General features: G+C 45.5%; 1 protein-coding gene across 23 annotated transcripts in view; it reads right to left on the reverse strand.

The window, feature by feature from the left end:
- The window catches only part of MADD (MAP kinase activating death domain), a 987832-nt gene that overhangs the window by 759380 nt on the left and 213091 nt on the right, over window positions 1–15361 (reverse strand). The window lies entirely within an intron of this gene.

Genomic DNA, 15361 nt, shown 5'->3' on the forward strand with positions numbered 1-15361 from the left:
CGAGGAACGCTGCTTCTTAGTAAACAGAATTCACAGTGTAGTTGCAATTGACATGTAAGTTAAGCTGCTAGTTATACAATTAGTTTGTTTATTGGCTACAATCCATGCACTTCAATGCACCTTTTCTGAACCTTTTGTCACTGTAGATGTATTAAGTACCTTGGAGCGGATTTTTATGTGAATGTTTTCTTGTGATTTCAATGCGTAATCCATGATTTCAAAGCTATTTGTTATGTGTGATATGGAATTTAGGGGTGGTACGTTGTTTCAATACAATGCTTTAGACTTTATTGTATTTCTACTAGATTAAAAAAATATATATATTAATAAATATTTGAAACGTATTCTCTGTGTCCTTAAGTTCAGCTACAAGCTTGCTTTTTAGAACACATTTCATGTTTTATATGTATAACTTTATTTTGCAAGAGAGCTGCAGTCTGGCAATACTTTGATTTTCTAGTTCTAGTTTATCTGCAGCCTTGACAACAATCCGCCGCTAGTCTTGCTCTTCATGGCTGAGGCTACAATAGTGGTTGGTTCTGCTCATCTCTGGGCTGCAGCCAAGAATGGCTCAGTTCTATTTACAATTGCTTGTGGCTTTGTTCTATTAATCCTAGTTTTTCTGTCAATGTTTGGGTTCTTCTGCCTTTAGTTCACTTCTGCAAGCCATCCATGGGCTGGCACCAATATGATCAAAGTCAGAATCACGACATTTGATGGGGCGCCTCTACAACCCCGTTAAATATCTGTGTGGAGCGCGACAGAAGGAGCAGGGAGCGAAGAGGCTGCTGGACAGGATATGTGAAGCTCCGGATGAGGCGGCCACTGCGGTTTCTAAGGACAGTCCTAGAAAATATAGTCGGTTAATAAGATGGAGACAATACTGGGCAGCTTCTTTGCATAGTAACCAGTAATATCCCTCATTGTAAGTGCAGGTTTCGTTTGTGGTAATTTTGCACCCATTTCTGTACTGTATAGGTAACAGGGACTTAGAAGCGAATTCTTTGTTGTCAAGAGCCTATTTTATTCCCACAAACTAACCTCTGGGATACCACTGTTGTCCAGAATCTTATGCTGCGATGCAAATATCCGATAACAGAGAAGGCGGAGCATTCCTCTCTGCCTGTATTACTGCACCTGCACAAGAGCATCTGGGAAGAGCGTGGGAGTAAGCATTGGTAGCAGCAGGCAGGAAGATGCAATAGTTAACACCCTAAGTAGAGTACAAATACAATGGGCACCTAAAGGCAGTCATTATAAAAGTACAAAAAACAGTCAAAAGTATTACAGAAAGGGGAGGCTTAAACTACGCCCCCTCCACTCCCACCTAAAGACAGTATAGATGTCCCATTATTTATGGGAAGTTTGGTTACGCTTTACTACTCAATGGATTCTCCCACTTTAATACTAGGTCGCCCATCTAATGTGTGCCCAATTCTTACACCTCCTCTGACAGTACGCAGGATGTACACAAAAAGACACATCCAACTCCTCACGCACACCTACAAAGCCCTACAGAACACTGGACCAGCACACCTGAAGAACCGCATACAATTCCACCAACTGGCCAGCCATCTACACTTTGCCTTACTTGCACACAACGCCGCATTCACAAAAGCAGAGCAGGAGGGCACTCAATCTCCTACATCGCACCCAAAACATGGAACAAAGGCCTACAACACATCAGAGCCTTCTCCTTATTTCTCGAGGTCTACAAGACACAGAAAACGTGCTGGGAGTACACGCTGACACCTTCTCAAGGGCATGGATACCCTTCACAGGTGATCAGTGCGCTCTGCAAGTCCACATGACATAACAGATGTCACCTTTGTGGAAAGAACAAGCTACGGTCACCCTGCAAGTCTGTTCTTATCTTGGATGACCATAAACTCAACAAATGCCGAAATGTGTGTGATTGGGCCAAGCGACACTTGCAAGAGTTTTGTTGCTCATAGACACAGGGAGATCTCATGAACATACCAGCACTGATTTATGAGCAACCTGGCATCTTTTCAGCTAGGGCGATGCATGTTATCAGGACAACCTAGGCCTATCTCAGTGGGAATCTTAACACATCCAGAGAAGGACACTTGTAGGTGAGCACCTGGCAAGATTTATGTATGGACCATGGCAATATGTTCTACAGACTATGGCAACACTGCAAGTAGCTACAGCTCTTAATGAAACCCAAGAAAACACATGCAGGCAGGGGCAAGTGGTGAGCAAAGACAACACAGTAGTTGGACTGAACCACACACCACACTACAGGGTAGACGCATGCTGATGGTAAAGTGTCTGACCACAGGTGATGCAGCAGGGCCTGAGCGGGTAATACCTTGAGAATGAAGATTATTACCGCTTCCTGTTCAATCTTCACTCACAGTGCTAACTAATCTCCTCAAAACCCTGCAAAGGATCAACAGGCTCCCAGCGAGGACTCGAGATACAGCTCAAAGGGAACCAAGAAACCGAGTGTGAACACATTCTGACCAAGATGAAAGCTGAAGAACCCATAGTTTCTAAAATATCAGTGGAGACATTAGCTTTTCAGAGGATTCCGAATATAATATACATTGTAGAAAAACACTTACAACACAGCCAGAAACAGAGCCAGAAAGGCCCATAAAGGCAAGGGACGAGAACAAAAGCGAGAAAAGACTCGCACCAATGGGGTAAATCCCACAGATGTACCACCCACTCTACAGGACAGTTCCCAACTTAGATATGTATTATGGGATTGCAGGGACTTACGATCACCCAAATGACAGATATCCCGATCAATGAAATCCTCAATATTCATAGGATCAACAGGGGCATCAAACCTCAGAGAGATACTTAGAAAATAGAAGACATGCAGGTGGGTGAGCGCCCCCACTGACAAGTGACTGTTATCCTGCACCACCAGGTGGGTGAGCACCCCCACTGACAGACTGGAAACCCGCGTCACGAAGTGGGTGAGCACCCCCACTGACAAAGGCTGGAAACCTGCGCCACGAGGTGGGTGAGCGCCCCCACTGACAGACTGGAAACCTGCGCCATGAGGTGGGTGAGCACCCCCACTGACAGACTGGAAACCCACGTCACGAGGTATTGTGAGCACCCCCACTGACAGATTGGAAACCTGCGTCACTAGGTGGGTGAGCGCCCCCACTGACAGATTGGAAACCCACGTCACGAGGTATTGTGAGCACCCCCACTGACTGACTGGAAACCTGCGCCTTGAGGTGGGTGAGCACCCCCACTGACAAAGCCTGGAAACCTGCGCCACGAGGAGGGTGAGCACCCCCACTGACAGACTGGAAACCCACATCACAAGGTATTGTGAGCACCCCCACTGACAGACTGGAAACCCACGTCACGAGGTATTGTGAGCACCCCCACTGACAAGAGACTGTTAACCTGCGCCTTGAGGTGGGTGAGCACCCCCACTGACAAACTGGAAACCCGCGTCACGAGATAGTGAGCACCCCCACTGACAGATTGGAAACCTGCGCCACTAGGTTGCGTGAGCACCCCCACTGAGAAGAGACTGTTCTCCTGCGCCATCAGGTGGGTGCGCGTCCCCACTGACGGACTGGAAACCTGCGCCTTGAGGTGGGTGAGCACCCAGACGGACAAGAAACTGTAAACCTGCGCCTTGAGGTGGGTGAGCGCCCCCACCGATAGACAGGAAACCAGTGGCACGTACAGTCCACACAGAAATGACAGCTCCCATGTGAAGAGAGGTGGTTAAAGTGGTTTTCTTTACCACAGTGAGCAAAACCATAGGGGATTTCAGAGCCTGAAGATGGACCATTCAGTAGAACCCAGGCCTTCACAAGAATCATGTGTGGCAAAACAAGGGAGCCCCGATATTTGAACCTGGGGTAGTCAATAGTATTGTGAGGTAACAGTGGCTCATGTAAGGCCAACAAGGTCCTAAAGCAGCGAGAGCTGTTGAATCAAGAAAGTGTTAATCACTAAGCTTATAGCATAGGGCATATTTATTCAATAAATGCCGGGAGGAGCAACAATAGACAGATTCTAAATGTACGGAGGGACACAGATGAGCACGGACATAGTAAATTATTTATTTATAAATAATATCTCAAAGCTTTTTTTGGAACTATAATTCAAGTGCTCACAAGAAAGTGAAAAAAAGCGTGATGTGACGAGTGAAAGTGACATTTAAAATATACATCGCATTGACAACATAAACAGAAACTCCCGATGGAAAATGTAAATAGTGAAGGAGTTTTTTATTCTATACAAGGTCGACGGCGTTTCGATCTCATTGATTTGAGATCATCATCGGGACAACAAATGTGAGCAGGAAGAATAAATGAAGGAACCTAATAGTATGGATGCAGTAATCCATAACGGGTAACGGGAAAGGATCCGGACCTGATGCAATTAATGCCAGGGAACTACAGGAGCTAAGAAATTGAAACCGTGTTAGGAGGTCAAGCTGTATGCTTACTCGTCCGTGGCAGCGGAATCCAAAATCACTTCCATAGTAGGTTAAAAACACTGCGTCGACGGTGTAACCGTATTTAAATTGGGTCAGACCATATTCGGCGGTTGATTTAGAGAGACGGGAGCCACTCTGTCTCGAACCTCGGTCGAGTGATTTCTGCTCACAAGAATCAAGCATGGAGAATTTAAAACATCAATTAATCTCACTATAGGCTGTGTAGTGAGGATATGGACACACCTGAGGACATTGTTAAGTTAGCATAAGTTAGTATATGCTTGGCCGCCATTTTGCCGCTTTTGCTCACGTTACTACATGGCACATTTCTCAAACACTTTCCATGCTCGCTTTCACATGAGAACGGTCTGTATTTCATATGTTTAGTTGAACACTCTCCCCCTCGTCTGTACAGCGTGTTCAAAGTAAAAAAAACAATGACCTCTGTTGAATTGCTTTGGCCAGTCTCACATCCCTAGCCATAACATAGAACATGGCTGCAAACCTGGAAATGTGGTGCTTTTAATATTGCTTTGCATGCATGTTAAGACACTTGGAGAAAACGCTTTCCAGGATAGAAGAGCTGTGCTTGTCCAGAGATGTAAATTCCTGCATCTGATATCGGAGGTATGGGGTCCCCCTGACAAAGCCTGGAGGTCTTCTATTAGATTCTAGCACGGGGAGGGTGGCAAGGCGCTATAGACCTGTTTACACTATCATTATAATATGATTTCCCCTTTAGTTCTATATGGAATTGTAACTATGCTGATTTGTTTGATCCTATGCATTTTGCTGCTAGTATTGGCTCGTGTACTGCATTACAGAGCACTTTAGTCAAAAAAAACATTTTAAACTATACTTCGACTCTATTTATTCATGTTGTGGACAAGTATGAGAGTTTGAACGAAAGAGTGTTCTTGTTCCCACGTATCCTGAGAGAGAGGGGAGCAACATGTTCTAGGATGTCTAACCATTAGTAGCTTCGCTGTAGTACGGAGAACGAATGAGACACTATAGCTAGTCGGATAGGGGATCTGGGAACTGAGGCGGGTATTTTGGTATACCACTACTCACCGAGGTCCTGGTTTCCTGTGCATAGTTCTGTATATGTGCAGAATCCCTGCAACATGGCGCACCTAACGTTTGGACCTTAATTACGAGGCACATTAGTAGTGCTTGTCCATGATACCCTCGCGCTTCTGTTTTCCGGTAAACAGCTGCGACGGCGTGACCTACCTATATTGATATTTTTACAGGTTTTCCTTCAAGCATGATACATTAAAAGGTTTTATACTTCTTTTTGAGTTACTTCCCAATTGCGCTGCCACACGTTAGGCTGTTCTTTTTTTCTCCATATGGCCGAGGGTGATAATGCGGCACATAGCCGAGGGGCGCTCCGCCGTCATTTGACTGCTTATGGAGTGACTAACTCGGGTATCTCACTAATTTTTGTGGTAGGAGCTGATACGGCTCACCACTTTGAGGTGTTTTATTCTCGGCTTACGTTTCCAGCAGTGGATGGTGATGATAATTTGTTCCATACCTACACTCAGACTGCAACCCCTATAGCGTATCGGCCATATACAACTCTGGAGGTTCTGATTTAAGCATGGCAACACCGGATTTGGTTTAATGGCGCCCTACCCTACACCGTGACCCCGGTCCGGTTAGGGCCTTTGTCAATTCCGGGGGCCACTTTGCCAGTTTTGGCTGGGTACTCACCACATCCACGTTATCTAGCAGTCCCTGTAGACGAGTTGCACGTCTTACACACCTCCTTGATTGAGGTGCACAGGGCTCTAGTACAATATGTCTCACGCAATCTTCAGGTAGGAGCACCTGGGGTTGCTGCGCAACCAGCTGGACCTGTTGGACTAACTATTAGTCCGGTTATGGTTAATTCGGTTATGTGCAAGCGTCCACAGAATAAGGCAGATTTACCCTATTGGCTTGCGGAGCAATTTGACCAGCTGGAAGTGGTATTTCCAAATACAACTCCTGTGGAAAAACACAGGATTCTTACTATTAGTTTGCAGAAAGACTTAATACCCGAAGTAACTGATTGTGGAAATTGGGGTAAAGTGTATGCGGCGGTATATGCGAAATGTTTCGGCACACCATCTATGACTGTACTCCACTGGGTGATTAAGCGAGCTCAGGATGAACACGGACCGGAGGCGGCTGTGGAGTTAGGGATGAGGTTGGTCGGAGTGTTTGACGTAGTTGCTGATCTGATCCTTGCGAATGTCAAGGGAGATGCAGTTAACTTTAAAGTGTCTAATGCTTTGCGCATTGTTTGGGATAAGGAGAAACCCCGCAAATTACCAAAAATGATTGCAGAAGCTTATAGAACAATTGGGTGCAATAGTTTGGAAGTTAAGCCTTTCGCTAGAATACCAGCACAACAGCAGACACAGACGGCTCAGTCTGCTAAAGACAACCATCCCAATTTTCTTAAAAAGAATTGGAAAAATAAGAAACCGGGGAAGCAACAACACACATAAGGGTCGCGTGCAGCGTCACCGGCTCCCGAACCTTCTGAGCGCACTTATGATTTGCGTGCCCGCGCGAGGATTAGGTCTCCTGACAGGTTTCAGGTTCCTGATCAGCGTTCTCCTCATTCCTCACAGGCAACATCGGTCTCACAAGCCGGTGGCGGGGAACGCCAGGATCATGGCAGAGGTCGAGGTGCCCCACAAGGACGTGAGCAGCCACGTCAGACTGACGGCAAAGGAAAACAAAAAGATTTTCCTCGTCAGCGCCCACCTTTTCATAAAAAGAAAGTTGCTGCATTAACAGCGAGATATGCCACAGACGTTGAGAACCCGGCTCCAGAACTTAACATGGGCAGTAAGTTGCTAGACAGCGCAGCGGAAGTTACCATAGTGCGGCAAGCACTGCGTCTATTTCTAGAGGCGACAGCAACTGAAATTTTCATCACATTTTAGACAGCTGACACCCGAGTGACTCCCCCGGACAGATTATATGACATAGTTCTTCTCATTGAAGGTGACATACAGCGTGTAATAAAAGGGATTTTTGGGGAAAATCTAACTTCTTCGTATGACATACTTTTGGCGGAAAAGGATTGGCTGCCGCCTTTTGCTCTAGCCGCTCCCCGATGAGAGGAGGTAATACTCCCCAGTTTTTCACATAAAGTATCCAAGGAGCAAGCAAAGGCTTTTGCAGAGGAGTGGGCTTTGGTGCTTGCACCGGCTGTGTACCGAAATCAGGTGGGCTGGGATAAAGATTCTCCCCCACATGAGATACCATTACGGTCTATGCCACAGCCACAACCCCAATATACGCTCCGGCGGGAAGCAAAGGCTCTCGTAGCAGATATTCTGGATCAACTAGAGTATCAGGGAGTACTTGAGACGTGCGTCACCAATGAATAGCCCTCTATTTACAGTATCAAAACCAGATGGGTCGTACCGATTAGTTTTGGATTACCGACATTTGAACTCACATTGTCGGACTTGTGCGGTGCAGAATACCCATAGTTCAGCGTTAGTCGAGAGTCTTGTTCGGAAAAAATATAAGATGACACTTGACATTTCCGACGGCTTTTACACGCATAATCTATCCCCTGAAAGCAGTCAATGGACCGCCTTCAAAGAGGGCGGAAAACAAAAAACAATTACGCATTTGGCAGTGGGCTACAAAAATAGCCCTGGTGTTTTCACCGCCCGTATTGTCTCTTTGTTAGACAGCATAGACGAAGACGCTTACTCGTATGATGATGACAATCTGACAGACGACGAGTTATGGCTGCATCTTTGTCACGTGGATCACATCATAGTATTGTTTGCGGACCACGGTTAAGAGTTTAACTTTGCAAAATCACAGAGTACACAGTATTGTTTTTGGGCTACGAGCTCACTTCTTGGAAAAATGCGCACATATGCGCCGCGCCCTCCGTCTACACTGAAAAACGTAGTCTTTACTGTTTTTTTTTAAAATTTCGGTAGGGCTTACATCCCCGATTATGCCCAGCTTATCAAGCCTTTGTATGCTTTGATACAACCCTCTTTTTCAAAGTCCTGCTGGCTTCTGGAACATTCCACAATACTGTAAGCTTTGCAGTCTGATCTTATTGAATCAAAATTCTTATTGACTCATGATAACCATACTAACCTGGTGATAAGGATCGTCCCAGGCCATGTGGCTTTCACATACTTGACATTTAATGAAGGAGACACAGTGCCTATTGCATACAAGTCACATTTGTACACTTCAGCAGAATTGAGGTTTTCCAACATTGAAAAAGTTTTGACAGCTGTCTAGATGGCGATCCTACAGGAACGCACACTGGCACAAGGGAAACGGATTTTGGTTGTAACACCATGTCCCGCTCTTGAAGCGGTGACAAAGGCAAGTGTACCTAACTCAAAGGCTTTGCTTCTCCATTGGATACAATGGGCCATATCGTTGACCTCTCCGGATGTCACGTTTATTTTTGACTCTTCATTGCGGACGCAGGAGTTTTTACAGTATGAAGTGGTTCATCCTCATCCCCGGTCGATGCTCCCACTTGAACAGTACCAATGTATCATTTACACTGACAGTTCAGCGCAACCAGCAACCGGGTCTAAACATTCTTACTCGGCGACCTGTGCTATAGTGGCAGGTGCCATAGTGAACGGAGAGTTCAAGCCCAATGTTGTCCATACATAGGCACTAGGTGACTGTACCACCCAATTAGCCAAGTTGCACACTTTGGTACTTGCTCTGGAGTTTGCAGATTCAAAAGGGACTAAATCAAATCAAATTTATTTATTATGATTTGGCTCTCAAGGAGGGCCACATAAGCATGTACAAACAAAACAACACAATCATCAGAAATACAAAAATTATAAAAAACATAGTATTCAAACCATAATAGGTACACTACAAACCAACAATCCCACATGGCCGAGCCGGCACAATTTTCCAGAGAATTTAATAAATAGCTAAAAATCCTTTAAAAAAGTTAAAAACATAAGCACAAAACATTTCATTTGGTGGGCAATAAAGTGCATGAAGAAAATCTTGTAAAGTGACAATGCTGAGGCGAAGACAAATTACTTTAAGCCATCGCTTGCGCAAGCTTCGTACATAGGACAAATCAAAAGTACATGCATACAGTCCTGATTATTTAATTTACATAGATTGCACAACGGTGAAGTGCCATGCCATTTAGACAACAACACGTTAAGAGGGATTAAGTCATAACGTAATAAAAACCAAAACCTACGAATCCCATGTGGCAGGTTCCACTGGGCATATGGTTGGGGCTGTTTCAACCTATAGGAGGAGACCAGCAGCTCCACATTCCTTTTATCTCCAACTGTTTTGTCGGATTGAAAACAATACTCCCACGAGGCCTCCCTGAGGACCTGCTTTAACTGCGTGGGAGAATAGGAGAAAAGAGCGCTTTCATCCAGTCTAAGGATTTTCACAGCCCTTCTAAAATTGGTAACAAGTTTAGAGAACTCCTTAAAATTGCCCAAAAGTTCATTTTTGAGTAAAACTCGCAGGGTTCCTTCTCTCGCTCTGGCTAAGTTGGCTACCCACCTTATCAAGGCGCACAGCCCCTGAACCCAGGCACTCCTGAGTCCGAAATCCAGCCTGCAAGCAGCCAGTGAACAGGCGTTATTAAAATTCGAGAGGGATCTTAGGAGTTTTCCCTCAGTCTTATGGCAAAAGTCCCAATATTTTATCTCAATTATTTCTATACCGTACAAGATGGTTGCGGGGATTTTAGCTCTAACTACTTCTAGGAGACTAGAAAAATGTCTTTTCCCCGTTGCCAGGTATAGGGACTTTAACCCATTGCCTTGGGCAAGAGCTTTGCAGGAGCAATGCTCTATATGAGAATTCTCGCTCATATTGGCTGAGAATATTTTCCCTAAAAACGTATAACAAGTTACGACCTCCAATCTAAGCCCTCCGATGGCCCAACCAAAATTTGTAGAGCGACATTTCTTCCTACCAGCAATACACATCACTTTACTTTTATTAATATTGATCTTCATATGATGCTCCCCAGCAAAGTCCTGAAGAGCCTGAAGCCTATTAGCCAGACCCACGGGAGTTAAATCGAGCAATAACACATCATCGGCATACATCAGACAGGCTATTGGCACCCCTCCTATCAACGGTGCAATCCCCTCACTACGGGACACAGCTGCAGGGAGGTCAGTTGTGTATAGGGAAAACAACAGGGGCGCCAATAAACAGCCCTGTTTAAGGCCATTCTGAGCTGGTATTTTAGCCGACAGCCCCCTTTCACCCCCCATTAAGACCCTGCACCAGGTCTCAGTGTGCAGAGCCCGTACCAATTCCAGTAGGGGAGTAGGGACACCCATCCTCATCAATTTTCTCCACAGCGTACCCCGATCCACTTTATCAAACGCTGTGGAGAAGTCAATGAAGGCGGCGTATACAACACCCCCTCTAACCTGGACATATTTATCAGTAATAACCTGAAGGGCAGTCAGGTTGTCCAGAGTGCCATGTTCCCTTCGGAAGCCAGTCTGTTCCAACGGCAAAATGTTGTGCTCCTCGACCCAATCAGAAAGAGATCTCAGGAGGCATTTCGCAAAGACCTTTCCGATGGAGTCGAGGAGCGCAATCATGCGATAGTTACTGGGACTGTCCCTTACTCCCTTTTTGAAGATAGGGACCAGAATGCTTCCCCTCCACGATGCAGGGACACATTTAGTAAGATGGCATGCCCTAAACAGGGGGTACAAGATTTTACTCCAGGTTGAAGGGTCTTGTTTTAGGACCGTCATCGGAAGCTCATCCGGTCCCATAGCCCCAGAGGATCTCATATTTTTTATAGCCAACTCGATTTCCTTCTCAGAAGGAGAGAAGACCGAGTCATCAGGGGCAACATGCATGAAGTTATCCACACCTATGGTCCCAATCCCTGCATATAATTCTCGGATGTGAGAGGACCATAGATCTTCTGATATAGCTATGGGAGTAGGGGAGTGGCGAGTACCACATCCTTTCCCGATTATTGCCCAAAAATCTTTAATGTTGCCATAAGCAGCAGATTCCCTTAATTTAATCCATACTTCATCCTCCCTATCCCTTTTAATTTTTAGCTTAAGTCTGCTTCTCTTTCTTTTTAACCTAGCGATATCTTTCCCACGTTCCAATACCCTTTCGACGTACTGTGCACGGATTAGTTTGTTTAATTCCCTATTCAGATTACGGAGAGTTAGAGGAACTACCTCTCCTTTTTTCCTAGGGGGAACAGTTTTTTTAGCATTCAATAAAATCTTTGCCATGAATTCCTCAAAACAAACTATTTCATTTCCGTTCCACTCTTCTAATTCCTTAAGGGTATCGGTCAGTAACTCCTGGACCCCATTAATGGCAGCATTATTCCAGAAGCATCTTCCAGATGTCGAGTGGAAGGTAGCCTCCCTGCCAGTTAGCGACCAAGATGCCATATTCATAGAATTTGATGAAATTAATAGTGACAATATACTATGGTCGCTCAGAGTCGTGGGTATAATCTTTAAGTCAAGAATCTGGGGAAACAGACTATAGCTGGCGATAGCATAGTCCAAAATGGATGACCCAAAGGGGGATTTATGGGTATGACTTGCAGGGGCGTCGGATGGAAATCTACCATTTAAGATAATGCCATCCCCGATCAGTAATTCTTTTAACAAAATCTTCCCCCTTTTATTTGTCTTTAAGTTTTCAGGGAAGAGCGTCTGGGGGATGCAATATGCTTCCTCCTTAGCTTTATCCCTGAAGAGTTTTAGACTAGCATTTGAAATTTTACAATTCAAATCACCGATAAGCAAAGTTACAGGAAAAGGAGGCGAATTTTTTATCTTATCCATATACTGGAGAACCCGCTGCAATTTATCATTAAAACATTCCTCAGGCGGAATGTACACATTAAAAATTACCATGGAATATTTTACATTGTCATGGAACATATTTTCTAATGTTATTGTGTGGAAGAGTCTACTGGAATCAATATAATGGGAAAATCTCCATTGGAACTTATTTGACAGTAAACAGGCGAGCCCCCCCCTAGCATGCCCTTTCTTAGAGGACGCAGCCGGAACTTCCAAAACATAGAAATCTTTTAAAGGCGTTAACCTATCTATGCACCATGTTTCCTGGATGCACAATATATCCGCCTCCAGAGTGGATAAAAAAGTCATTTTCTCCGGGCTACTATGGAATCCGGCCGCATTCCAGGAAATTATATTTAAGGCTGGGTTAAAGATGGTGGAACAATTTGGGGTTATCTTTATTTTTTGTTGAAAGTGCACTATGTAGCCAATTCCACCGGTTATTATCATCATTGAGTATAGAATTCTCAACTAGTGGAAGAGGCATCGCGTGCGATACTATGCGTTTTCCCCTGGATACCCAAATTTTCAGGTCACTCAGAGGAGAGGTTACCCCGTTTTGTTCACCACCCCTCAACCCCTGTTTATCGAAAAAATTTGGCTTGCCTGGGGTAGAGATAGGTAGTATATCAATACCTAAGCGTTGAAAATTTTCAGCCTGTTCTAGTATCAGATTTGTTATAATGGGGGAATAAAATTTCACCCGAGTACTCACAACCCGACTACTACCCAACAAAGTTACCAATTCAATGTCTCTAGACTGAATGTGATAGAGACATTCAATCTCACTAAAACACTTGAGAAGCCAGGCTCTATTTAATAAGAGGTCAGTATCAAATAATGGAACAAAATCTAATACACGCACATCCACAGGAGCCTTTGACGTAATTACAGGCCGGGCCGGAGGGCGAGTAATTTCAGAGCCAATTGTTACCACAAAGGGGGGGGCCAAAGGGTTTAAAAACCCCGATGAATTAGGAGTTGGACCTCCAAAAGCACTCCGAAAAGGAGAGCCTGGGAGAGAGCCCCCAATTAGTGGTAAGTCCTCCGGGGGAGGCAGGCTGCCTTGTTCAATTTCCTCCTCGACCAAAGCTGAAGAGGATAAATTCACACCAATGTCCACTTTTAAAGCAGTAGAAAAGGATTCCCCATTCCTTATTTCATTCTCCCTTGTCTCTATGCTTTTTTGGAAAATGATCCTCCGTTGCTTCTTCTTTCTATACTTTCGAGTGGGTTTCCTCTTACTAGCTTTGGTACTTTTTTGTTTACCATATGTTCTCTTTTCTTTATTGACCTCAGACTTATCAGCCAAGAGGTCTTTTCCGCCATCCGAGACAAAGATTGGAAATAGTTCCTGAACCGGTTTGGGTCCTGGCAAAACTTCATCCTCCTCCTCTATCTCCAGGACTAAATTCTTGATACAGTTAGAGGCTGCAGTATAAGGCAACTCCTTATGAGGGACCATAGAAGACTCTTCATTTTTCCTAGATTGTTCGCTTCTAATGGCTTTAAATTTCCTCTCAGATGCAGCTTGTTCAGACTTAGGGGGAGAGACCTTACTCGCATCCGGCACTTTCTGCAGCAATACCTTTAAGATCTGGGTAACTGATTCAAGGATACAGTCCGAGCTGCCTACAAATTTCCCTAGAAGCAACAAGATTGAAGCAAGGAGTTGTTCCAGCGCGATCATGGACTCAGAGATCGGCTTTTCTCGTGCTTCTGCAGAACAGATATTATCCAGGAGATTGAGGTCGGGGCTCTTGGAAGAGTTTAACAAGTCAGAGATCTCATGACTATTTAGCAACGGGGTGCTACTATACAGCATTAACCCTGATGGGGTGGCTCCCCCCTGAACTTTAAATTGCTCCAGGGATTCCACTTTAGCAGGGCTTACGTAGCGTCCCCAAAGTTCCAAATCAATGGATAGTGCAGACAGGTCATCCCCTGGCCTGTCATTCATTGAGAACTGAGGGGTCGATGGTATGTGCACTGGCTCACTTATATTCATCAACTTCCCAACTGTAGAGTCCCGCAAGGGAGACCCTTCTGCCATAGTTTGGGGGGCCCCCTGCTGGACCTGGGGAGATCGAGGCACAGAGGTAGTTGGTACATATGCTTCCAAGACTTTGGTGTCAGGATTATGTAGAGTTGCACATTTAGGCTCTTTTGTACCAGATGGGACCCAAAGTTCAGATAACAAACATTGTCTTTTTAAAGGTGGGATGGTTACAGCCTTGTGTCTTGTACGGGAGGTAGTTAAAGTCTGGGCAGGATTTTCTCCCACTACCCTTCCTGAGCGTAAAGTTTTAGACATTTTCCACAGTAATTGGTAAGAAATGTGACAATATAAAATGAATAAAATCTGGAGTTGAGTCAGTCACTGGCACAGCAGGAAGGGTGCAGGATAGCTATCACAGTGTTTGCATTACATTGCCCAACTACTCTAATGGGCACGAATGCAAACAAGTACTTACAGTGTGAAGAAAAAAAGAAAAACAAATATGGGAGATAAGGGACCGGGCCCGGCCCGGCCTACCTCGGTCACTGAGGGCCACAGAGGGCCCGCCCTTTGCCCGGGCTTAGCCCGGCGCCGCCCGCGCGCGTCCCGCGACGCGGAGGGAGCCTCCTTCTCTTAAGCGCCTCCGTGCGCGAAGATTCAATTCAGCTGGTGAGCGCTCTGCCCTCTGGGAGCTGTAGTCTCCCCCTGCGATGGCCGCGCGATGGCCGGTAGCGGCTGCAGGGGAGACACACAGCGTCAGGGACCAGAGGGTAAGATATCAGGTAGGAGAGAATGCTTGTGATTCCTTCAATATCAGGACAGCGTCTGAGTATTCACCCGCTCCACCGAGGGAGCCTCCTTCTCTTAAGCGCCTCCGTGCGCGAAGATTCAATTCAGCTGGTGAGCGCTCTGCCCTCTGGGAGCTGTAGTCTCCCCCTGCGATGGCCGCGCGATGGCCGGTAGCGGCTGCAGGGGAGACACACAGCGTCAGGGACCCGAGGGTAAGATATCAGGTAGGAGAGAATGCTTGTGATTCCTTCA

Source organism: Triturus cristatus, chromosome 3_1 (assembly GCF_964204655.1).
Source record: "Triturus cristatus chromosome 3_1, aTriCri1.1, whole genome shotgun sequence".
NCBI lineage: Eukaryota > Metazoa > Chordata > Amphibia > Caudata > Salamandridae > Triturus > Triturus cristatus.